This window comes from Panthera onca, chromosome A2 (genome assembly GCF_046562875.1).
Source record: "Panthera onca isolate mPanOnc1 chromosome A2, mPanOnc1 haplotype 2, whole genome shotgun sequence".
Lineage (NCBI taxonomy): Eukaryota > Metazoa > Chordata > Mammalia > Carnivora > Felidae > Panthera > Panthera onca.
The window spans coordinates 38,546,294-38,570,675 of record NC_138340.1 but is presented as its reverse complement, the minus strand read 5'-3'; the positions used below and the strand labels follow the sequence as shown (position 1 = coordinate 38,570,675).

The 24,382-nt window shown below is 41.9% G+C and overlaps 1 protein-coding gene and 1 long non-coding RNA gene across 9 annotated transcripts in view; both read left to right on the top strand.

Moving 5' to 3' along the window:
- The window catches only part of FOXP1 (forkhead box P1), a 506,962-nt gene that overhangs the window by 269,603 nt on the left and 212,977 nt on the right, over positions 1 to 24,382 (top strand). The window lies entirely within an intron of this gene.
- LOC132679836 (uncharacterized) lies at positions 8 to 22,890 on the top strand. Its single transcript, XR_013554140.2, has 3 exons — positions 8 to 12,608; positions 20,623 to 20,678; positions 20,968 to 22,890. It is a non-coding gene; the product is annotated as an uncharacterized LOC132679836 (long non-coding RNA).

Genomic DNA, 24,382 nt, shown 5'->3' with positions numbered 1-24,382 from the left:
TACTGTGCCCGCGCCGCGCGCCCCCGGCGCCGCGCGCCCACACGCCCGCTCCCCTTCCGCGCCCGTGGGCCCGAGAGGCCGCTTCTCAAGCCCTCGGGAGTCCAGTGTTAACCGTTTTTAACAGTGAGATGGAGTGGACCCCCCGCCCCCCCCCCCCCCCCGGCACCCCTCCCAGCCCGAACTGTGTGCGCCTGAAGGTGCCCTCCTTGCAATACAGTGAATCTTTTGGAGAGATGGATTCCCCGTGCTTGAATTAAAAAGTAATAATAATAAACAGGCGTATGAAGCCTTGTGAAGAAGGGCACAGATTAAGGGATCTAAGATTGAGTAGGTGAATAAGGAGAATAGAGACAGACGCAGGCAGGCATGGGTAGATAACAGGGGAAACACAGACCTAAGTGGAAGAGATGGCTTCCTGCTACCTGCAGCATTTAGGGGTGCGGGCCCCTGACGCATGTGGCTTGTGTACATGTGACAGTTGGTATGTGGCTAGATCCTGTTAATGTTTTCAATGACCTCTTATTGGTGGCTCCCCAAAATACATATAAATTGGGACATACTCATTGTTACATCCTTTGAAGGCATGTCAGTGGATATGATTAAATATTTCCAAATGGTAAAGGTGACCCAGGAAATGTGTTGTGTGGCCAAAGTGTGGAGGGAAATTCAAGTCAGTAAATAGCATCCACTCGAGGACAGGATTGTTTCTCCAGCGTCTCTTGGAATCAGGAAGTATGATTTATTTTTGTTAATAATGGATTGTTTTTGTTCCATCCTAGTCCTTGATTCGTTTATTCAGTACGTAGTTACGGTGCCTTTGCAAAAAGCTGAAAAAAGAATGATATGTCTTTGGGCCTTTCGGAAAGAAACAGAAATCATTGGGGGATGAGGAGGAGGAAGGTGAACTTTTTCTCATACTATTTTCTTGGAATCTGTATTAGACAAGTAGAAGGGAATCCCTTTTTGTATTAGATTATATAGCCTTTGACAGACTCTCAACGTGTTTTGTTTTCTTCTTGCTAAGAATTTTTCAAAATACATAGAATCGTTACATAGAAGTTAGTGGCATCGATGTGAGACCATGGGACCTGCTGGGGGCAAGATAGACAATAGAGAAAAGAAAAGGGAACTGACAGACAAGCTGAGGTCTTAATTCAGAGGGCTTCGTCTGAGTGACTCGGCCTCTCCCACTGGCAGTCCACACCATCTGTGCACGCACCTTGGGCATCCCATCAGCTGGGATTCATGATATATGTTGTCTGTAACGTTTATGCACTTAAATGAATTCAAATGGCTGGATTCTAACCACTGAGGTTCGCAAAAACTATGCTGAAATGGTAGAAAGGTATCCATGGATGTGCGTGTATCATGCACGTGGTGTTCTCAGATATTTCTGGTTATATTGAGAAGGAACAGTTGGTATTTTGGAGTGCCATTTTCTATGACCTTGCCCTACAGAGTCCAAGATCGCCTGGTTCATTATGGAGCAGCTGAGGTGGGGCTCTTGACCTATGTGGTGTGAATCCCACATACTTAGTATTTAAGGTACATTAAATACATGGGAAATTCACTTCTTCAGAGTTTTATATGAAGAACTGAAAATCATTTACTGTCTTAAAAGTAGTAAGTCAGCCAAAATCTCTACATCTATACCATCAACACACACACACACACACACACACACACACACACACCTACACCAATAACAGCAACAACACATTGGCCTCATAGACAGTTTTGAAAGTGCATTTTAACAGCATCTTCCATAAAAAGCATCAGTAAAAATTATTCACATCTTTCCTCCTTATCTTGTCTGTGAGCACTTTGAAAAATAGGCTGTTCTGTGTTATGGATGTCAAAACCTTTGATTGTACTTTGAGACTCTATGTAAATACTTTTTGTAACAATTTTACTTTTATTTGCTATTGATATGATTTAGGAAGAAACAAAGTAGTTGGGTTTATCATTGTGGCTAAAACCCCACATCTTGTGGTTCACAGGCCTTTTCAGTCTTGTAAAATAAAATACCGACAGCTGTGCGACCCCTTTGAGTGTACAATGAGGTTCTTAACAGGTTGTTGGAGGACAAGAAAGTCTGTAGATGAAATGAGAAAAACACTACAGGGCTGAAAAAGTTTCGCGGGACTATCACCGTGTCTTTCCAGCCTAAAAACTGCAATAATGAAGCCCTTTTGAGAAATGTGAGGGTCCGCGTGATGGACTGGGGTTGTTTTCGTCATTCTTATTCTACAGGTTTTTACTTGAAGTGCGAATCCCAGCAGTGAGAAAATCACAGCCATGCTGAATTCATTACTGCGGTAGTCACACAAAACCACGGATAAAATTTCAATAACTGCAGGCCACAGTTGAGTAAACAGTTGCACTGAAATTTAATTCCTGTTGACTTTTCCCCCATTCCTCGCCAGGGGCACATTCTGATTCTGTAGCACAAAGACAACAGGGGTTACAGCTTTGATTAATGTAGGACAGTGGAAGAGAATTAGAACTGTAAGATATGTTAGAAGTCCATGGAACAAAAAGATGTGGCTTAAAAGGGCTTGGTATGAAAATGAGTTAATTATGCTGTGTGTAACACTGAATGTTATAGGATTTTCCAGTTGCACCAGTGCAATCGTTGATGATGTAGGGAGAATTTTTACCTAGTGCCAGGACTTTAAATAAACGCAAGCCTTTCCATGTTTGATTCTTATTACCAAAGATAATTACAAATGATAGCAAGTGCCCTTTCAGAATGGAGAGCTTTCACAAAGATTAGCTGTGGAAGGAGTGACTTCTAGACTGGGATTGGTCTGTAGGTTGGCTAAATTAGGTCCAAACAGGATAGTTAAAAAAAAAAAAAAAAAAAGTTCATAGCTGACAACCTCGAAAGGTGGCGGGAATCTGGCTTTTCCATCTTCTCTTGAAAAATCAGAAGATCTGGTGACCATAGACCATTATACCTACAAGGGCAACAGTTGTTCAGGGATGAATTGGTCCTCAAGTCAGGGAGCCTGCAGCCCTCCAGTCCGCCCCAGCTCCCATCTAGCAACAACGCTCCTTCGTGGCCCTTTAGGCCTTGGAGTTGGTGGTTCTGCGGGATGCCATCATCACTCAGAAGCCATCACCCAGGGAGAGGTGCTGCCGTTAGCTGGCCGAGTCCACCAACACACTCCCAACCCGTCCTCCTTCCTCAGAACTAAATGTATTATCTCTGTACTGTTTCAAGTCGACTTCTATCCAGGCCATGAAACTATTAGAACAATAGATTTCTAATAATGTAATTTGATAGACTTTCTGAACATTTCTTTTAGCCACCGGGTAATTCTTCACCCGATACCATAACTGCCTCTTATTTCCTATTATGCCTTCCCCCCATCCCCGGGTCTGTAAAAGTTCCATATCGGAGATGCACTACTCCATTAGGAAACTCGGCAACAAATACTATTACCAATTACTAAAGTTTTTTTTTTCTCCTAAAGAAAGGATTTTAAAATGTCCAGAGCAATTTCATAAACTGTGTGGATTAATGCGTTTTAAAAGTCTTGAATTTTAGAAAGCAGAATTTTATTTCCATATTGCTGCAAATGAGAGCTTTTTCAGATAAGCATATTACATAGAGCATAATGTTTAGAAGTTTCTCCATATACAGCATATGCTGTCAGGTCAATTAACAGAATGCATACTAGAAAATGTTTATTCAATAAAAATGAATAGCTGTTAAATAAAACAGCTATTTCTTAACAACATTCCATTTAATGATGGGGTTTTTTTTTTGGGTACCACCTGGCAGTTTTATTGTCTGAAAATCAGTATAGAGAGAGCTTTGGTTGCTGTGGTTTTGAGGTGTGGCCATTGTTTTATAGGAGGAGGGCAGTTTAGAAGTAGTCTGTGAGAAAAACATTAAAAAATAGATAAACCATATATGGGAATTGAATATAGATTCTTCAGAGAGTGTGAGTCAGGGAAGTATTTGTTTCATCCATTGACATTGGTCCTTTGACATTTGCCATGAGGGTTTGGACCTTTTGGCCCTAAAGATGCATATGTGCCATCAACGCATGTGTATATGTACATGTTTCCTGTTAATAATGTAAAAGAAAGAGAGAAAACACCGAATGAGCGCTGAGGAGTTAAGGGAGATGTAAAGGGCAGGTATCTTCTGAAAGAAACATCATGAGAGGGAAGAAGGATTTGTCGGGTCGTGTTTTGCCAGTGAGTCACTGCACAGGGCCAGAGAAGCTCCGAGAAACAGCGTGAGTGTCAGAGAGCTCAAGAAGGAAATCTGGCTGTGGACATTCACAGGGGATATGGAAAATACAGTGTCAGAGAGGCACGGGAGAATCACAAGTCGATAGCCTGGGGTCCTCAGGATATGAGAAAACAAACTGTAATGACCAGGGTGTGAACACTTGAGCCTAAGCTGTTATATGGCCATCGAAAATTCCTCTCTTGACTTTCAAAATGGCAGAATGAATTTCTCCTTCATTTTGTTCTTGTTACCGAAATGACTAGTGGATACTGAGCAAAAGAGGGCCGTTGTCCTGCCAACATTTTTCAGATTTCAGTGCCTCTGTGAAAAACAGCGCCTGGAAGAAGTATCTGTCCGTGTTGGGATGGGCGGTGAGCTCGCATAAAAGAAAACATTTCTGTGCTTCTCATTCTTCCCCATATTCCTTTGTGGGAACAGTGCTGCCTTTACAGTGGCCATCACTCTCCTTGTTCCTCCCTCTACAGAGGGAGGCCCAAGTGATTAGCTGTGGATTGGTATGAAGGCCAGGTCGCAGTGGCCACTTGGGCTTTACCATTCTTCTCTTTGCAAAACGTTGCTCTATTAACATTGTTAGGAATGCCCCGAAGTGGCCTTTTGCATTGTAGCTGCCAGGGACTGTGTCTGAAAGGAGGGTCTTTTGATGCCATTGGAAGGGAAAAGATAGTCAGCATTTCTGTGTCTGACAATGGAAGCTTCTGGAACGGAGTGTAGAAGAAGGTATTATTAATATTTCTTAAGTTCCCTCCTTGGTGCAGGTACTGTGATACGGGCTAGCCCTTTCCTTCACCGGTGGGTGAAAATTCAAACCCTTATTTTAAAGGGCTCACTCTTCCAAGATATATTCTTGTTTGAACACAATGTGGAGTTCAAATATTACAGAAATTACTGATGATGAAAAACGTATAGTAGGAATCAGTGCCACCAAAATGTTAGCGCAGACCACACGAACAAATTGAGATAAAACTGAGACAGGGATTCAGATAATTGTGACCAATAAAGAAAATGCTGCCCCAACAGTAAGAGATTCCCCCCTTTTCTCAATTCCTTTTTGTGGCTATTTCTGGAAAAGGCCTTTTTCACCCTGAATGCTAAATTTAGTTCTCTACTCCTTGAGTTTGGACCTCCCTCTCATCAAAATATTGTCAAAGATGTATGTAACTTGTGATGTGAGCCCTGTATGAAATCCTTTCAAGTTTCGATTACTAAACAGTTGTGTGTCATTAATTTCTCCGCTGAAAGTTAAGCTGGCATGAGAAACAACAAAAAGCAAGCCATGTGCATAAGAGAGCCTGGGAATAGAACCCCAGATGCCACATTTCGTCATGAGAGAAGTGTACCCTTTGGACTTTAAGCTGAGGCGTCACTACTTTGAGCAGGTAATTTTAAGCCCTGACCTGTGAGCCAATAATAATAATAATAATAATAATAATAATAATAATAATAATAATAAAAAACAGCAACAACAACAATAATGCCACCGCCCTCTATCTCTTGTCTGATCAGAAATCTCTTTTTGAACTTTCTGGAGGTGTGACTTTAATGGTAATTTGATGACAGATTAGCTAGCGTTGTTTTGCACAACTGGCAGGCTCCTATCTGTTCTCTGAAGGCAAGGAACCTACTTTGCTGTTTTGCAACTGCTTGTGCTTATTGACAAGTGGTGCTGACCAGGCAGAATTGGTATGTTTGTATAACGTAAACCTGTAACTCCACTGATGGAGTCGAGTGTCCTTTTAGGTAGCGCATAGATTACTTGATAAAAAGGGTTACGAGGTGACTGCTTTTATGACAAAGTAGAATAGCAATATAAATGCGAGTGCTAGATGGAGCCACCAAAGGGAAGTTTATACAGGGAATTGAACCCCCTATTAGAAAGTTTCTTTTCATCACTTGCTCTTTGAACTCCAATCTATTGTAATTATGAAGTGTTACTTGTAACATTCCAGAGACCCTTCGCTAAATACTGTGTTTGATTTGCTTCAGAGAAATACAACCACATTTTTTTTTTTCCTTTCACCTCTGCAAGACAATGTGGCGGAGAGAGTTTCACGTACTCACCTGGCCTCAGCTTTGTTCCACGTGAGCTAATAAACGTGCTGCCCTGGAAAATACCTTGCTAACCTTGTCTCTTAGCTTTGGAGTTCTTGAAATTCATTTGTTCATTTGTTGCACCTTCTTTGATTTGACTGATCTGCGTGGTGCGTGCCTGTGTGTAAGGAGTCAGCACAGACGGCAGCAAAGCAAATTTGGGGTACAGCCTGAAATGCAAGGATGGGAGCTTTGGGAAGGTGGTTCCAAGGTTATCTGGGGTCAGCTTGCTGGAGGCTTGGGTTTCTAAAATGGGGGAGGTTTCTAAGCAGTGAAGAGAGGCCATTCAAGGGGAGGGGTGCTGAAGGTAAATTAGAGGGTTGGGGCTGGCCTGGCTTGGAAGCAAAGAGATCCCTGAGAGATGAGTAGCATCCACAAGGCTCTTGCAGTTGGTCCAGAATTTAGTAATGGGCACTAGACCTCACCTCATTTCATTGAGGGCTCGCTTTTACTGATCACCCGTCCCCCCTTGCCCTTGCATTTCTCCTCCTACATTTGAATCCCTTGGTCAGCTTTAAGCCCCACAAGGGCAGGGATGGCCCTTCCTCATTCCCTGATGTTCCCCAACACACAGCACAGGACCTGACATAGAGCAGTTCTTTGACAGACTCCGTGAGTGAATGAAATAGGAAGAGAAGGGAAGGCCGTGGCCACAAGAGAGCGTTGAGGGGCGTGTGAGAAAATCAACAGGGCCTTTTGAATTAGATGTGAAAACATTGAGCAGCGGCAGTTATGAGGGGTAGGTCACCATTTCCCATGTGAATGACTGGCAAAATGGTGGCATCAGGGAACAGAAGAGAAAAAAGAAGGGCATCGAGGAGAATCCATGTATGTTCCTTTCCTACCTGTCACTGTTTGGTTGTTGTGCTATGATAAAGCACAAACGTAATTTGTAAGAAGGGAATGGACTTACTTTGGAAAGTTCTTTTTTTTTTTTTTTTTTAAGGCTATTTAAAATAACAACAGCATCTTCTATCACTAAAACTCACTATTTTGATTGTGTATGTTTGTTTGTATTTATTTGCATCAAGCATTTTCCCTTTAGCCTTTGCCAGGTACTAATGAGTATATCTTCCAAAAGTCACATGGGGAATGCTGATAAACCGCTTGTGTCCCTATTGATCATGGGACAGACTTAATCTCTTTTGGAGAACAAAACTACAAAGTTAGATCTTTGATAAAGTCTCCTTCATATTGACACAAGCTTCTTAGAATGAATTTGTTTTTTAAGGTGAAAGGAGGGGGTGTATGTTGTGTTTCTTTTGTTGGAAAAATACAATGTGTCCTTATTAAGCAGCTGGTGTTATCAGCAGACTCATTGACGGGGTGTAGATTCAACTGCTTAGGGATGTCAGGGCCTTGTTTGTGTGTTTAAGTTGAGCCCTGGATAGAGGCAGATGGGGGGAAGGAAGCTCTGTTGTCTTTAATCCTTCTGTGAGAATGTTTTCCAGTCTCTTCTGCCTAACAGGGGTAGGATTTTGTAAAGGTGGTAACCCTAAGGTTCTCCTTGAATTAACCCTTTTTAGCCCTATTTTTAGACTGCTCCTTTTCAACTGTACCCAAAATAAAATTAACTTCCTGACGTAGATTCGTCTCCCGCAAAGCTTCTCCAAGTAGACTATTTGTCACACAATTCATCATCCACACAAGCGCAAGGAATCGTCAGTATCACCGCTGCTTGTCAGAAGAGGCGAAGTGGCAGCTGGTCCAAAATCCGTGTTTTTATCACTGTACCTTCTCCTCTCACCCCCAACTCCCCTGTCTCCACGTTGAAGGGAAGGTGACATGATGTCTTCTGAGTCATTCAAATCCAATAACTTTTAATCTGAAGGTTAAGTAGTGAGATATAAACTAAGAGATGATAATATCAATTTTATGTTCACTGAAGGGCACAATATACCTCTTTCTAGTAGAGGGAAAATTGTGCGTAAAATGTCTTTTGCTTTTCAACAGCAGAGCCATATATGTGTCTCAGAGCCAAAGGGAGAAAGAGTTTTGGAAAAATTTAATAAAATAATATGTAACATCCTGAAACAGGGCAGAAGTGGCCTTTTATGAGTATAATGATTAAGTATTAATTTTTCAAGGTTGCATGGTAAGACGCAGTTCCATTTTTATAGCCTCTTGTATTGACTCTTGTTATCCTGCATACGAACCCAACAACCTTTTACAAGGTTAAAGACTGGGAGAGAATGACATAATGCTCATTCTTTCCTGACTATTTTGGATCCTAATATGTATGATAAATAATACCGTGATAATATTGCTTACCTTGCCTCATTTTTTTCATCCTACTCATGATATTTCCATTTCAACTCAATAGGCATTCAACATCCAAAAGTAGTAAGTGAAAATGTCTTTACGTGCATTTTTATTATATTCTGATTATCTCATTGGATATACACTCCTCTTACCAACTCAGAGCTCGTGCTGGGTATTACATGTGTATGTCGCGTGCATTTACAGATACACTGACTCTGTCATGAATGTGTTCGGAGAGGGAAAGGCATCATGCATAAGCTGACTATGTGACGTTCACAATTATGATTGTCACAGTTATATTCTGGAAATATTTCAGACTTGTCTCAGGCATTTGTTCAGTACCTTGACTGGGCAGGTTCTAGGTACAAAGTGCTGTGTTAAACCTGCAAACTGTACCAGGGTTGGGGAGCTAAGCCACAAGGCCAAACTAAATCAGACGGCCACCTATCTTTTTATTTTTTTATTTTTATTTAAAAAAAAATTTTTTTTTAACGTTTATTTATTTTTGAGACAGAGAGAGACAGAGCATGAATGGGGGAGGGGCAGAGAGAGAGGGAGACACAGAATCGAAAACAGGCTCCAGGCTCTGAGCCATCAGCCCAGAGCCCGATGCGGGGCTCGAACTCACGGACCGTGAGATCGTGACCTGAGCTGAAGTCGGACGCTTAACCGACTGCGCCACCCAGGCGCCCCCACCTATCTTTTTAAAGAAAGGTTTTGTTGACATTTATTGAGCACTGTGGTATTCTATTTCTTCGCCTCGTGCTATCTCATTTAATTCTCCGAGGGACCCAATGAGGTATTTTGTTTGTTTGCAGCGTGCTATCTCATTTCCTTCTCCGAGGGACCCCATTTTAGTAAACAGACTCAGAACATTTAAGGATCTCGTGGAAGAAGAAAGAAAGAGCTAGAAAGAGTCAAGAGCAGGGGGTGAGGGGAGGACTTGTCTGCTGTTGAGTTCCTGGATCCACTTGTTCATGCTGTTTGCTTGCTCACCTGCCTTTTTTTGTGGTGTGTCTGTTCAGCCCTTCCTTGAAGAGTTGAGATTTAGTAAATTCCCTTCTTGGACTTAAAAAAAAAAAAAAAGAAAAGAAAAAAAAAAAGTTTTATTGAAACACCACCATCTCTCTTGCTTTACCGTTGTCTGTATAGCTGCTTTCTTCCTACCGCAGAAGAGGTGAATTATTGCGACAGTGAATGGCTAGCTCACAAAACCTGAAATACTTCTCACCTGGCCCTTTCTAGAAAAAGTTTCTTGACCCCTGAATTAGTAAATGGCAAATGTGGCAAGAGTTACCTTCCAGAACCATCTCTTCTTCTTCTTTTTTTTTTTTTTAAATTAGCAAGCGTGCATGCATGAGAGCAGGGGAGGGGCACAGAAAGAGGGAGATACGGAATCCGAAATAGGCTTCAGGCTCTGAGCTGTCAGCCCAGAGCCCAACAAAGGGCTGGAACCTATGAACTGGGAGCTCATGGCCTGAGGGGAAGTCAGATGCTTAACCGACTGAGCCACCCAGGCGCCCTTGGAAACTTCTCCTCTTTCTATGAAGTGAAGACCTGAGGGATCATTCCTCCTTCCCTTCCCAATCATCCCTCAAAAAAAGAGAGGTATCACAATGTATGACTTTGTCTTTTTCAGGCATGGTAAAGTCACTTGTTGGTTCACTCATATCTGCAGCTTCTTTCTCATCACGTAGCTGAACGCATTTCACAAATTAAATGTTTTGGAGTTACTGGTGGTGAGAAGAACAATCACCCCCCACCCCACTGAGGAAATGGAGGTTGGACACTGTGTCACTCAGAGTACATGTTCTTCGCCATGGTTCTCTCACCAGAGAAAATTAACGTAAAAACGAGCCTATCTTATTATGTTCACAGTCCCAGAATATATGAAGAAATACCCTTAATATCTCCCTGAATTCATAAAATTTATAATCTAATTGTAGTGGAACAGAACATAAACATAGGCATTAAATATCAATAAAAATTTCAAAGCAAATGAAGATAAGCTGTAGAAGAGATGCCTGTGAGTAATCAACAGATGAGTGATTTAAGCACTAAATCTTCAGTAACCCAGAGAGGAAGGGTTTATTTGTGACCGTGTTGGTGGGATTTCGGAAGCCCTTGGTGCCATTTAAGAAACAGTAACTCATCACATGCACACCAGCTGATTTCATTTAACCCTTTCGGTCAGGAGATAATGGATAGAAGGTGTATATAGTGAGCCGTATGGCTTTGGTTTATGACCTAAATGCCCAAGGGTGTATCGCTGCCATTTTGCCATTTGTAACTCGGGGATAAGCAAGGGGGATTTCCACTGTGGAGCAACTGCAGGTATATGGTAAGGAGAAGTTGTGTATACTGGACGCCAGCATCTGAGTTTATTGGTCTCCAGGAAATGGCCTGGGGCCTATCTGTTTACACAGACCATTGCCTGAGTTGAGCGTACAATCTCCAGAGATTAGATGGAGACTGACAAGGCTGGTCGTTTGGCTGGTGGTGTCCATATTTTATATACTGTCTTATATTGAATTTTAGCTGATTCACCTCTGTTTGTCACAGAGCTAGAACGAGTGAAGTCGTAATACCTAATTTTGAAATAGTTGTCAAATTTGAAGGTATTGGTTAAGTCCAGCTTTTTATGAACCGACACTCTTTCCTAGAAATGCATGGCCTTGTCTTTTCTCCCTTCTGTCTGTCTTCTTCGTTTTCTTACGTTCTTACTTCTTTCTGGTTTTCAGCGTGTGACAGATGACTTATCATGAGGTCTCACAATTAGTGAAAATCTCTTTTGTTTTCCAGGTGGGAGGGTTTCTCTAGCAAAGGCCATGTCTTTAATTCCGTCATGCATGCATATCGCAGGTTTACGGTTCCTCCTTTGTGAATCTGATGAAACCTCAGCATCTTTTGCCGTGAAAAGTGTGTGTTTGTGCGTGTGTTTGTGTAATTTTGCAGTGCGTTTCAGGCACATCCTGCCCCAACCCCCTACCCCCCAATTAGAACACTATACAGTCCATACTGCTTGTTAATTAGATTTGCTTGCTGGTTCAGTGTTTTGACAAATGTTCCTCGATTTTTCTGTGTTTAATTAGTGTTAAGTATATTAGTAACCTATCTTTAATTTGGAAAAGGTTTCCTCTTCTGGCTCTCAGTGCTTACCAATGTGTCCCTGGAATTAGTTCTTGGATATCTTAAATGCAGCACGATAAATGCCAGCTCTGAAGAAAACTCTGGAAAGTAAGGTCATAGAAAGCACTCTGCACAGGTTCTAAGAGCCATTTTGTATCTGTTCAAATGCAATCACCAGGTTTATACACTCTTGAGTTCTTCTAAATAAAGAACCCAAGTAATTTTACTTGGAAGATCTTTGACTACATCAGCAAAGGTTACAGTAAATGATACGTATAACGCTGGCACTCCCTTTCGTGGCTGCCGGGAGTGTAAGTTCGTGCAGCCCATTCTGGGGGCACTGTGGCATGGGGTGTCAAGAGGCTTAAGATAATCATACCCTTTGATTCAGGGGTACGCTTTTACTGAGAGGTCGTATAGCGTTCAGCAGCGGTTCTCAGACTTTTATGTGTATTGGAATCATCTGGAGGGCATCTTAAAACATATTGCTAGACCTACCCCCAGAGTACTTTATTCTGTGGATCTGGTGCGGGGGGGGGGGGGGGCAAGAATTTGCCTTTCTGATGCTTTTAACTCATTCTCTGCTGCTCGTTAGAGGATCGCATTTTGATAACCGCTGCAAAAGGAAGCACATCTAAAAGCATAGTCATTGGAGCCAGCCTGTGGACTTAATCGTGTATTGTATTGACAGTAATATACACAGGTACTTAGTTGCTTACCCAGCGCGTGCATTTCCACTAGAGACTTATTTCACTGCCTCAGTCTAGAAAATGCTGGAGAAACATTTCACGTGAGACATTTTGGAATCCTTCTCGCAAGGGTTCAGAGCTCATTTGTACTACTTGCTGAATGAGTGAAGGTAGGTGAGTTTTGCCAGTCTTTCTAAGCTTTACTTTTTTCATCTGTAAAATGGGGTAATAGAGATAAGTTCTAGGGTGGGGTTGCGTATAAGTACGTTGAGTAACATACATATATATACAAAGGCCTTAGCACATTAGTCAAGCCTTTAAAATAGAGTGCTCTCAACTCTAGAATGGTGCTTGCTTAACATCTTCTGAGGGCAGGGAAAAAGCAGGGCTGAAATCTTAGGGATCCAAAGTCATAGACCAGGAGGGAACCAACTTGTTTCTTAAGGCGATTCCATTCTTTAACATATATTCCACCACGTACACTATCCAGTTTGTATTCAAACCTGATCACCTTGGAGCATTGTAGAAATAAATTCATGTTAGAGACCTCTAAGGAGAACCCTCCTCCATGAATTCCAGAGTTCTTGTGTCTTCCCTCATTGGGATAATTAATTGGAATACGGACACACTCCGGTTTGACAGTCACACTCTTCATTTAGAAACTGACCTCTATAGGAAGACTGCAGAGAATCCGTTCTTGTAGGCAATTAGTGCTCCAATTTACCATTTTAGAAAAGAAAACATATATCTTAATAAATACAGAATTTCTCCCGCATACCTACTAGCAACGTTACTAAAGGGGCCCTACCACAAATGTTTTAAATTTAGAGGCAGAGCTAAGGACACAGTTTGCCTCCAGAATCTGAATTGAATCAGGGTTTTATTTCAGATAAAATCTTTGGGGCTCATAACTTAAAAAACACAACTTTTACTGGCATTACGCAATTTGCCACGGGTCATTTAGCGAAATGTTTGTATATGTAAGCCCAGGTTCTTCTTTTAAGAAAAAGGAGCGGTGGAGGGTGGGGATTGGATTTTGCTAAAATCCAGGTGGCGTTTCAGTTTATATTTAATTTTAATTGGAAATCAAATACAGGCAAGGGAGAAAAAACCTACCATGTTTTCTTTACTAAGAGTATCCATTGGGGAGGGGGGAGGACACTGCCAGCCAAATTTTAAGAAGCAGCTTTTTTATTGGCATGTCTATTTTTTTTTTCTGGCTAAATTCTTGTGCCTGCATTTTCTTTTTTAACATCTAAGTTTTTACACATGGCAATGATTTTTATGTCTCAGGGCTCCTTACTGCCCTCCTTCTGTAATTTCTGTGGGATTAGTACCTAGAACCAGGATAGCAAATAATTACACCCTGCGCCTAACAAGTGGCTTCCCCAGGCCGTTGTCTGGCAAGCCCCCTTTTTAGGCTCCAGTCGGACATAATATTTGACTTCTGTGGCCTGTCTTATTTCTGGAAGGTTGGGGGAAGTTTCTGAAGAATTAAGAAGGGGGGGGAGGGAGTCGATTTTTTTTTTTTTAGCCAGAATTTTAGGAGGTGCTCCCATTTGTGAGTATAACTAGCTATAGGTGCATTTTGTGAGACTCCCATAAAATATTGGCAGAGCGACTGTGGCACAATTAGGGAATGGCTGCGGAATGTGCTGGAAGAGGTGCCGGGACAGTCACTTCACTCTGCCAGTGCCTACAAAATATCCCCTGTGCCAGAGCCCAGAGTGAAATCCTCTGTGCTGGCTGTGCGGAAGGCTTGGGTGTAATTCAGATGTTTTCAATTGAAAACGGAATACCAAATAATTTCAAATTTTCTACTGTGCAATTAATTACACGTTCATTGTAGAAAGGTTAGAGGATGCAGCTAGGAAAACAGAGAAAGAAGAAACTATATTGCCTCCGATCTCAGTTTACAGAGGTATCAACGGTGGACATTTTGGTGATGGACTTAGCCTTTCGCTTTTCTTTTTTCTCTTTTTCCCTTAATCACTCCTTCACATTTTTACATATCCCTATAAAATATGTAACTTCTCACCATGGAACTATATCCTTAAAAAATATGGCTAGCCATAATGTTATCAGTGGGAATGGTTAGGGCTAAGTTTTGTACGTCACGGTTCACTTTTTCATCCTAATTTTCTATTTAGTGTTTATAGCTTTTGGGGAAAATTCACGTTCTTAGTTTTGAATTTCATAGTGTATGGTCTAATTAATGCTATTTTCCTAACTTTACCCCCTCCCCCCGCCCACCTCCACCTTCTTCCCACTTTGCCAGCCAAGTCAGTATTTGGGCATTTTCCTTAAAAATTACTTTAAAAAGTTTTTTTTAAATGTTTATTTTATTTTTGAGAGAGAGAGAATGTGTGAGCATGGAGGGACAGAGAGAGGGAGACACAGAACCCAAAGCAGGCTCCAGGCTCTAAGCTGTCAGCACTGAGCCCAACGCGGGACTTGAACTCAAGAACTGCAAGATCATGACGTGAGCCAAAGTCAGCACTTAACCGACTGAGCCAACCAGGCACCCCTAAAAATTATTCTTAGGAAGAAACTTTCATCGTGGTATGATAGCCTACCCATCTTCAGTAAATAAGTACATTTCTTGTCTTTATCACTAATCTTAAACATCCCTATTGTCACACATTTTTATTGGTTTGAAATGACAATCGACAGTTGACTCGAACACTGTGAGGGTTAGTGGCACCCGCCCCTTGCAAATCTGCATATAACTTCTGACTCCCCCCAAAAGTTAAGTAACGGTGTCTACCGTTGACCAGAAACCTTACTGATAACATAAGTCGTTGATTAACATGTATTATACGTTGTAGATATCATGTACTGAATTCTTACAAATAAAGTTAGCTAGAGAAAAGAAAACGTTAACGAGAAAATCACAAGGAAGAGAAAATACATTGATGGAACTTTACTGTGTTATACTGGGGAAAAATTGGTGGGAGCGGACCAGTGCCCTTCAAACCTGTGTTGTTCAAGGGTCAAGGGTCCTCATGCCAGTAATAGTAATGGCACGAAAAGTGCTAGTAATATCAGTAAAATTTATTAAAGTTCCCTCCTTCCAGCTTTATGCTTCGTACCTGTATTAGGGCAGTTTGTTCTCACAAGCATACTGTGAGCCAAGTACTCTTAAAATTCCTACTCTTCACAGAAAGAAACTTAATTAGCTGCCCAAGTTCACACAGCTGATCACGGAGACAAGCCCCACTTCCAGCCTACGTCTGATGGGTCCCTCAACCTAAGTCCCTGCCCACGGCATGCCAGCCTCTCTCCTTGCCTTTATCGTGCTGATGATCAGGTCATGTTACAAGGCTCTCTCGCACTTGCCTGCACCTCCTGCCCCATTGTGAACCCCCTAAAGTGGTACGGCCTTCAGAACTCTCCCGTTTCGGCCCATCTTTTCTCGCCGAGTCCAGTCTTGCCAAAAACGCCGAATATTCCTCTAGACAGAGCCTTTCCGTTTTCACCCTCCCCTCTTTTCAGACTGAGCCCTTCCTTTTAAAGCCCCTTTGCCCACTCTTACTGGTGAGCCGCTCTGCCTTGCTGCCCGGATTTGTTTCTTTTCGTTTCTGGAGGAGGATCCTGCCTCACACCTGTTGCCTGCGTCCTTCTGCTGAACACCCAAGCCTGGCACACCCAGGCAGAGGTGATTATCATCCCTTCGTTTCGGAAGCAGTTCGATTGGAAGGCCTTTGTGTCACTCCAGAAACAACAGAAATTCAGTGGTGCTCGTGGTGAGGTTTACAGAGTGCTGCAGACAATAAAGCCGACGTGGGAGGGTTCCAGCAGATCTGAACCATGCCTCCGACGTGGAATGCTTTTCAGATTGCTGTCTCCTGCACGAGTCAGGGGCATGGAAGTGTTGGCTTTTAAGAAATGGGAAATCTGGGTCTCTTAATAAGTCTGCACATAATAAGCGGCAAGCTGTGATGGTTGCAATAGATGTTTTATAGACAACTTAAAAGCAGCCATTTTGGGTCAGACAAGTTTCTCTTTATTGCTCCTGTGTGTGGGTGCACACAACTGGAAGACCTAAAACTTGCAAACTTTCTCCAGGTGCCCCACACAGCTGTCACAGACTGACGGGCTGGGGAAATACCTTCTATGTTTTCTTAGTATTATGTGACAGGCTCGACCCTTTTCCCAACCATACAAAAATGTATTTGGGTGAAATATCTCTGGTACCTTGTGCTTCTTGGGGAAATTTTTCACTCAGCCTCACTGATTAATGAGTTAGTCCTTTTGAAGTCGCCACCGTTATTTTCGTTGTTTTAATACCTAAAAGAGTGGATTATTTTGCTTCAAGAGTGATCAGCTCTGTTGACAAAGTGTCCTCTCCTCCCCAAGTGGTATTTTGTGTTAATGTTTTCGTGGCTCACCTGCTTTGCTCACATCCAACCCCGCTCCAGTCAACAAAGAAAAATTGCTTAGCACAATAAATAAAAGATAGTACTCACAAAGGATGTGCGATAGGACTTGTGGTAGGAGTTTTAAAGATTCATAACCTACAAGTCAAACTATGTACATTTTCCGGGCAGCAAAGCCTGTGTTTGTTTCCGGTTTGGGAAATTGTTGAAACTTGGCGTGGCTTATTTTGTGAAGATGGCTGAGTGTGCCCAGTCCTTGCTTTACCCGTTGTGATAATTAGCTAACATGCTCGTTGGTCCCTGTTCTGGATCGACACCGAAGTCCAGACACCAGGCCGCAGTGGGTCTTTCTTTGTCTGTCTTCATCTCTCTCTCACCTTTAAAAACAAACTGCGTCTGCTTTTGGCAAGAGCGGTGGACTAGTAGGCTGACGCAATTTTATTGAAAGAAAAGTCGTAGTTTGAAAAGCTCCCACTTTGGGGTTGCTGTTCGAGAGGGAAAGGACCTCAGTTCTTCGAAGGTGTCACCGTGGCCGCATCTGTGTTGCCATTGCAGAAAAGAAACACATGGGCCGGAGAAGAAAATTGGGCTGTTCCACTTCCCAGTACAAGGAGAAGGAGTGAATGCACATCTCCAGGTGGCCTGGATGGTCACACCTCAACCTACTTTGCACGTCCAAAGTAGATTCCATTCTGCTCTGTCTCCTCTCAGTCTCTCACCTCCTCTCCAGGAGGATTCAAAGAACACTGATCTATTAATTCATTTTTATGTTTAAGTAGAGCATTCCCTCTATCACTAGCCACTAGCTGGAGGTGCTAAGCTCTTGCAGAATCTACACCTCCCGCACGAATGACAAAAGTGACTTCTTTTTGTCCCTTTGACACGTATTTCTCTCTTCTCCCTGGATTGTACCTGGTCTCCCTCATGTCCTTCATTCTCCTTTGCCCTCCACTCCCTGCCCCAAATATGTGATGTGTGTTTTCGCTTTTCTTTTTCTTTCTCTGTATAGTCCTAGAATTTTTTAAATTCCTTACATGAATCCAGCCTCACATTTTATGGATGAAGAAACTAAGCTCAGACAAAATAAAGGCTTTGTCCTTTGATTCACTTTTGCATGGACGCCCCTGATGTGTTTGGAAACAATCTTGTGTAGTATGATGTCGGCACTTCCATCGTCTGTCGGGATGGATGGAGTCAGCAACTTCATTCCTGTGGTTACCGACACCCATCACGAACTGCGTTCAAAGTATAGGGTGTATCTATGTGACTGTGTGTGTGTACATGTATGTCTCTTTTAAAATTGTGTTAGTGATTATTGGGAAGTGGTTATTTTTCTTCACTGTTTTCTTTTTGGAGCAGGGTTTGGCCATCTTTACATTTAAATTTATTTTAACGTTGTTTTTTTTTTTTTCTTTTTAATGTTTGTTTTTGAGAGCGAGAGAGTGTGAGGGGAGGAGGGGCAGAGAGAGAGGGAGACCCAGAATCCGAAGCAAGTTCCAGGCTCTGAGCTGTCAGTACAGAGCTCGACATGGGGCTCAAACCTACGAACCGTGAGATCATGACCTGAGCCAAAGTCAGACACTTAACCGACTGAGCCACCCAGGCGTCCCTTAAATTTACTTTAAATGTTAAAAATTCTTTGGCTCTTCTCTCTCCCAAACACTCTGCGTGAAAGCAGCCATAGATGATACATAAATGGGCATGGCTGCGTTCCAATAAAACTTTATTTACAGAAACAAGTAGAGGGCCGGATTTGGTCCATGGGCTGTAGTTTGCTGTCCTCTCTAGGACACATAGATGGTAGCCCAAGGAAATTGTTGTGTAGCAGGTGATAAAGTTCCTCTGATAAAAGTTCCTTTTAAAGGTGATCAGGTTTCACTTCCTTCCTGAAAAACGGTTTCATCCTCACCACCATATTTTGTTTCCCAATTCCCATTCCTCAAAGCCTCATTCATTGTGGTTATCCCATAAACCCACGTTTTCTCGAATGCTGTTAGGAAAGAAGCTGAGACTTCCCAGAATATGCCTGCACTTCCTTATAAGGAACTTATAAGATGACTTCCTTGTAAGATGACTTCAGCCCTCATCCTCAAATCTCATTGTTACCAGACTTGTCAGAGGTAACCTCGGTATTTCCTTCGTGGACATTCCTGGTCATCATGAACTGGCCTGTTACCCCCTGCATCCCCCCAGTCGTCTTGCCTTTTAGTGAATTTCTACCTGGAGTGTGTAGGGTATCGCCTTGACTTTGGATCAGGTTTTGTCCGTCTCCTGGGTGGAATGTACTAGTAGGATAACAGCTACTATGTTGCATCAATACATCTTTTATGCTTGCAGTGTTTTCATGCAGGGTGAAAGAAAAGCACTTTCCACTCTGGAAACCTTGTGAATCAGTCCGGTTGATTGGGTGATGCTGGTGAAGAAAAGGCAAGATGGAGACTTTGGGGTTGAGAGAGTGAAGTTGAAGTGCCTTCCTGGCTGATTATTCCTATGAAACCATGTCAAATTTTGGGAAATCTTTACGGATTCTGACTCACGGTCTTAGGCAACGGAGAAGAAACTCCTTTTGTGGTAGGGGAAAAAAAAAAAGCTGACCCCTGGTTCAAAAGGAAGAAAGAAGTGACCTCTCAAGTTTGGAAAATGCAAGGGCTCTTGCAAATATGATCCATGAACATTGATGTGGATGTCAGCCAGCCTGGGTTGGAGCCTTTCAGTGATTTGTAGCAAGTCACTGACTCTCTGAGCCTCTGGAAACCAGTTCATTTCACAGGTTCCTTCTGCTTCTAAAATTGCATGCTGTTTCTTTTCTCTTTAATTTCTGATTAAATTAGAAATCAGACTCTGTTTTACATATTCGGTGCCTTGGTGATTTGGGGGAAGTGTAGTCCCTAGTGTACCCCCGATAGGCACAACACTGTCTTTAAAACCTGAAATTCCAAGCAAGAATGTCTTGTGAAACACCAACAGTGCATTAAAAAGGACGAAGGAAGTTAAAGGAAATCCTGGTTTTGAAGACAGACTCAGTGAATGAGTTGGATGCAAAACATTCTGGAATATAGCCCGTGCCCTGCCGCCTGGTAGCTCTGTGACCTTAGGCAGTCCCTTACTCTCAGTTTCTTTATCGGTAAGATCAAGTTAATAATGACTGTCCTGCACACCTGAGAGGGGCATTAGGGGAAGCAAATGAGGTATTAAAGGTCAGAATGCTTTGTAAGCAGTGAAACATAGTCTGTAAGTAGAAGGTGTCTTCATTATTGAGACGTGGTTTTTATTTGCCTTACATTCTTGCAGACCCTCGCATGTTCCCAGACTTGATGTGTTCCCCTGGGGACACTCACACTCCCCGACTATAGGGTTTGGGTCCCTGGGGGTTTCCATTTAGTAATTCCGCACATAACCGACAGGGATAAAAAAAGCAAGCATACATGTATTTTTCTAGTGTTTTAATTTTATTTTTTTTCCTTTAGTGTATCAGAAACTTTCTGTGTTAAAACACTAGGCCCTGTATGTGAGTTTTCTTTTATTTAAAAAATAAAAAAAGGAGGGCTAACCTAGAGCTTCCTGGAAACAAAAGCCGGGTTGTCCATGATTAAGCAGAGGAGCCTCCATGAGATTTGGCAGGAAGAATAACGGGTTGGGTTGTTACTTATCAAAGGAATATTTGCTGTTGGCCTTAGTATAATAATGTTAATGAGATTATTAGGTGGGGGAGATTTTCAATAAATAATTGATAAGGATTAGAAAGTGCCTTTTCTGCAAATAAACTTCAGAATAATTAATATTCATGGACTCTGTTTGTCAACAGAAAAATGTAAATGAAGAGCCAGCCCGGTCAGCAGACACTCGTCCTGAAGGACATCTGTAAGATAAGGGTTAAGGGGGGTGGGTGGGAAGCCGCCGGCAGAGCCGTGGCCCAGACCCCAGGCCTGTGCGTGTCACCGCAACTTTCCCCATCCCAGCAGATGCCTTTTCCAGGCTGTGTCTCCCTCTGAAAGAAACCCTGAAATGCAGGTTTCTAATAGATTGTTGGTTGTTAGGTATGAAGGACAGAAGGACGTAAGAGAGAAGGCAACTTGCTAATGCAAAAGCAGTGTACTGAAAGTCACTTTTATTTCTTATTTATAATCTACATGCACACTCTGGATAATAGATGATGCTGTTCATTCACTCCTTCAACTTCAAAGCAGAGAGAAAAGCATGGATGACAGAGCCGGGAGCGGGGGTACAAAGGTACTCACAACAAGAGGAAAAATGCCTGTTTACAGGATTGCATTTGTTAGCACACTCTGTTCAGATATTGTTCCCCCAGGAATAGCGAGAATATGTGCGGCACGAACAATGATTTAACATCTGAAAATGGTACTTAAAGAGTTTCTGTCTGGTAGTAATGTGATGAAGGCTTCGGAAGGGAACCTGGGGACTTCATTTCTTCTATTTATCTATATGTCTCTCTGGTTTTAGTCAGAGGTAATTGCATATTTAACCCCTCAAATAGCTTTAACCCTCGAGGTGCCAAGATTTTCCCCTGTTCGAAATGTGCTTTTATCCCAGCAGAGGCAGACTTGGCATTCCCTTGAAAAGAATTATTTAAATTTTGAAAGTGTGTGTGTGTGTGTGTGTGTATGAAAAGAAATTATAGCCACGTTGAGGGATTAGATGTAGGGAAAGAAGCCTGCCCTACCTCTCTTGTGTGGAAGAGAAGCAGTTAAAATACAAATATCAAGAAGAATGAAAACTTAAAAGGAATAAAAGAGAAGGAACGACAGAACCGTGTTTTTATTTGGGTTCCATTGTGGCTTGAGCTTAGGGAGAAAGGAGAAGGCACTCGCGGCCCACGAGAAGTTGTAGATGGACCCTAAATCAAGAGTATAAATTTGTCGCTTGCCTCGGCAATATGGTTTTCTCAATTAGTGGTCGTTCTGGGAGGCCCGCTTAACAGCTTATGTGAAACAAATATTAACACAAATTGTATAATGACATCAAAATCCCAAATTCCTCAAAGATGCAAAAACGGTTTTCAGCTAAGCACACGCCAGCAATAAAACATCCTATAGTCAAAGGAAGCACACTCTAAGGCAACCACGAGACTGGATCCGAGCGACTTTCACAGTTTATTTTCATGGTATTTAAATTATGATACCAGTGGGTATTTTTAATTAGTGTGCACTTGTCTACATAAGCCATGTTGGCAAATTTGACTCATTCATACAGTAGTTGCTGTAAAAGAGGCCAGCACAGCCTGCAGGAATTAAAATTAAAAGTTTCTGCAAGCTGTTGTCGACATGACCATATCTCATTAACTTTAAAAATGGAGATTATTTGCCTGAAAGCTTGATTTGACTAGCAGTAATCAAATATTAGGCTCAACGAAGGGAAAGGTGGTGGGGGGAGAGCGTCATTGTTGTGATATATATTGCTAAGTATTTTGCAGTTCCCTTTAAATAGCGTTATAAGATTTCTGTTTTGACAAAAGGGATAGGGAAGAGAAACACAGACATATGGCCTCAAAAGTATTATTAGGATAGTTTTATTTTAGATTAAGACTCATTATTTACTAAGTTCGCTGAAGACAAATACGATTGTGCTGATTACCAATTCTTCCCTCATTAAGGAGGCAGCTTAATTATCTGGAGTGGCTTCCCCTGCCTGATCAAAGTTTTAAACATTGGAAACGGGGCCTATCTCATGATTATCTTTCCTTTTTTCAACTGGTAAATTGGCATGAACCCTAAATTTGTACGTTGGATTCATCCCATTGTTTTAACTAAATATGATGAAGAAGGTTGCAAAATTGTGCATAAAATGAAGGAAAATGGAAGAGCCCTCATCTTATCTCATCTACTTTTCTAAATAGCTTGTTATTTGAATTAGGTATCTAAGCAAAAAATCTCTTTCTGCCAGTAATTAAGGAGTCCGATGTGGAAAAACCTGAAGTTATTGAAATATGGTAGACCCGGTCTCATTTTAGATCTTGTTGTATATTTTCACACGCACAAAGGAACATTTGTAATGCATAGGTGCAAACTGTAAAATGAAGATGCATTTTGGGGGGGGGGGGGAGGAAGGGAAGAAAAAAAGGTGCAGTTAAACAAAAGACCGAAGATAAAGTCTTACGCCTTTTTATGTCTTTGAACTGAGAACATGTTCTGCATTTTACTCAAGGAACATGAGGCTAGAATGTAAGTAACTGGTTTTTGCATTAGGCTCTCCCTGGAGGTAGCAGAAAAATATCATGTCCCTGCATGAAATGCGAATGTGAAATCTACCAGAAAGAAATATTTATGACCATTTTATGCTTGATTAGGCTTGGATGACATCTGTTAGAAGACAGGGACTGGACAAAGAGAGAGACGCTCGGGGGCAAATGTTAACGGAGTTGTTTAGACGACGCTAGGGCAGAGGCGTCCATTTACTGCCAGGCAAAACACAGGAATTGTGTTAGCAAGAGGGCAGCTGACAAGAATCCCCCGTGATAGAGACACTGTAAACGGACTCGATGGGCTCGTCAAATACAGCTGTTGGTAGCCACTGCCGTGCCTCAGTTTCTGAGCAGGTATCTAGGAGCAGCCCTGATCTGGTGACTCCCAGGGAGCCAGACGCCTTAATAAAGTTACACACATGTGACTCAGCTATAAATGATCATCTTCAGTTTTTCAAGTGAGTTTTACATCCTCCTGCCCAGCGGACTTAGCCGGACCAGGAGACACTTCTGTATTTCTCAGTGAAAGGGGAACCCATTAAATGACACACTTTGCCACCGTACATTTCTGCAACCTACGTTTGTTTGGGTTTTTTTTTTTTTCCCTTAACCTAAGTCTCCCCCTGTTTAAAAAAAAAAAAATAACCCCCTCCGTTCTATAGAAGCACTTCATCACTTGAAACAGTGCAAATGTTTGCCTGAACAAGAAAAAAAAAAGTCTCCCAACACTGGCAAACATTTTATCAATTGTTAAACATTTCAGTGTTAAAGTAAGTGCTGTTTGTCTGAAGAAATGGCTCTACCAAGAGTGGAGGTATGAGCAGTTATTACATTCTGGTTCTTTTCCCAGCTTCTTTTCCTGTAAATTTTCTCTGTCTGGAATGCTGATGGGAAATGTTATTTTGTTTTTGTTTGCAGCAGTTCTGTTGTTTTGATTTTGTCTGAGTGGTATGGAAAACAGTACGTCACTTAGAGTGGGTGTTTTGTCTACCGGCCATTTGGCCATTGCACATATATTTCTCATACTTATTACATGATGACAAGGGAACAGCAAAGGCACAATTTTCCAGTTGAATTTTTCTTTCCAGTTTAATAATAGCGAAAAAAAGAAAACAAAGTTAATAGATTTAGCAGTGTGATGGTACTCGCGATGTGATAGCTGACTTGAGGTGGTTTTGTGTTTTTTCATTGTTTTGTTGTTTTTTTTTTTTTTTGTTTCGTGCCTGTGGTTCAGGAGCTATTTAGGGGAAGGTCAGATTAATGCATATATCAGTTTCTATAATAAACTGCATGTGGATAGCATTTCACATTCTGCAGAGTTGTGAAACGTTGTAATTTAAGTAGGAAAATTCATAAAAGGATAATC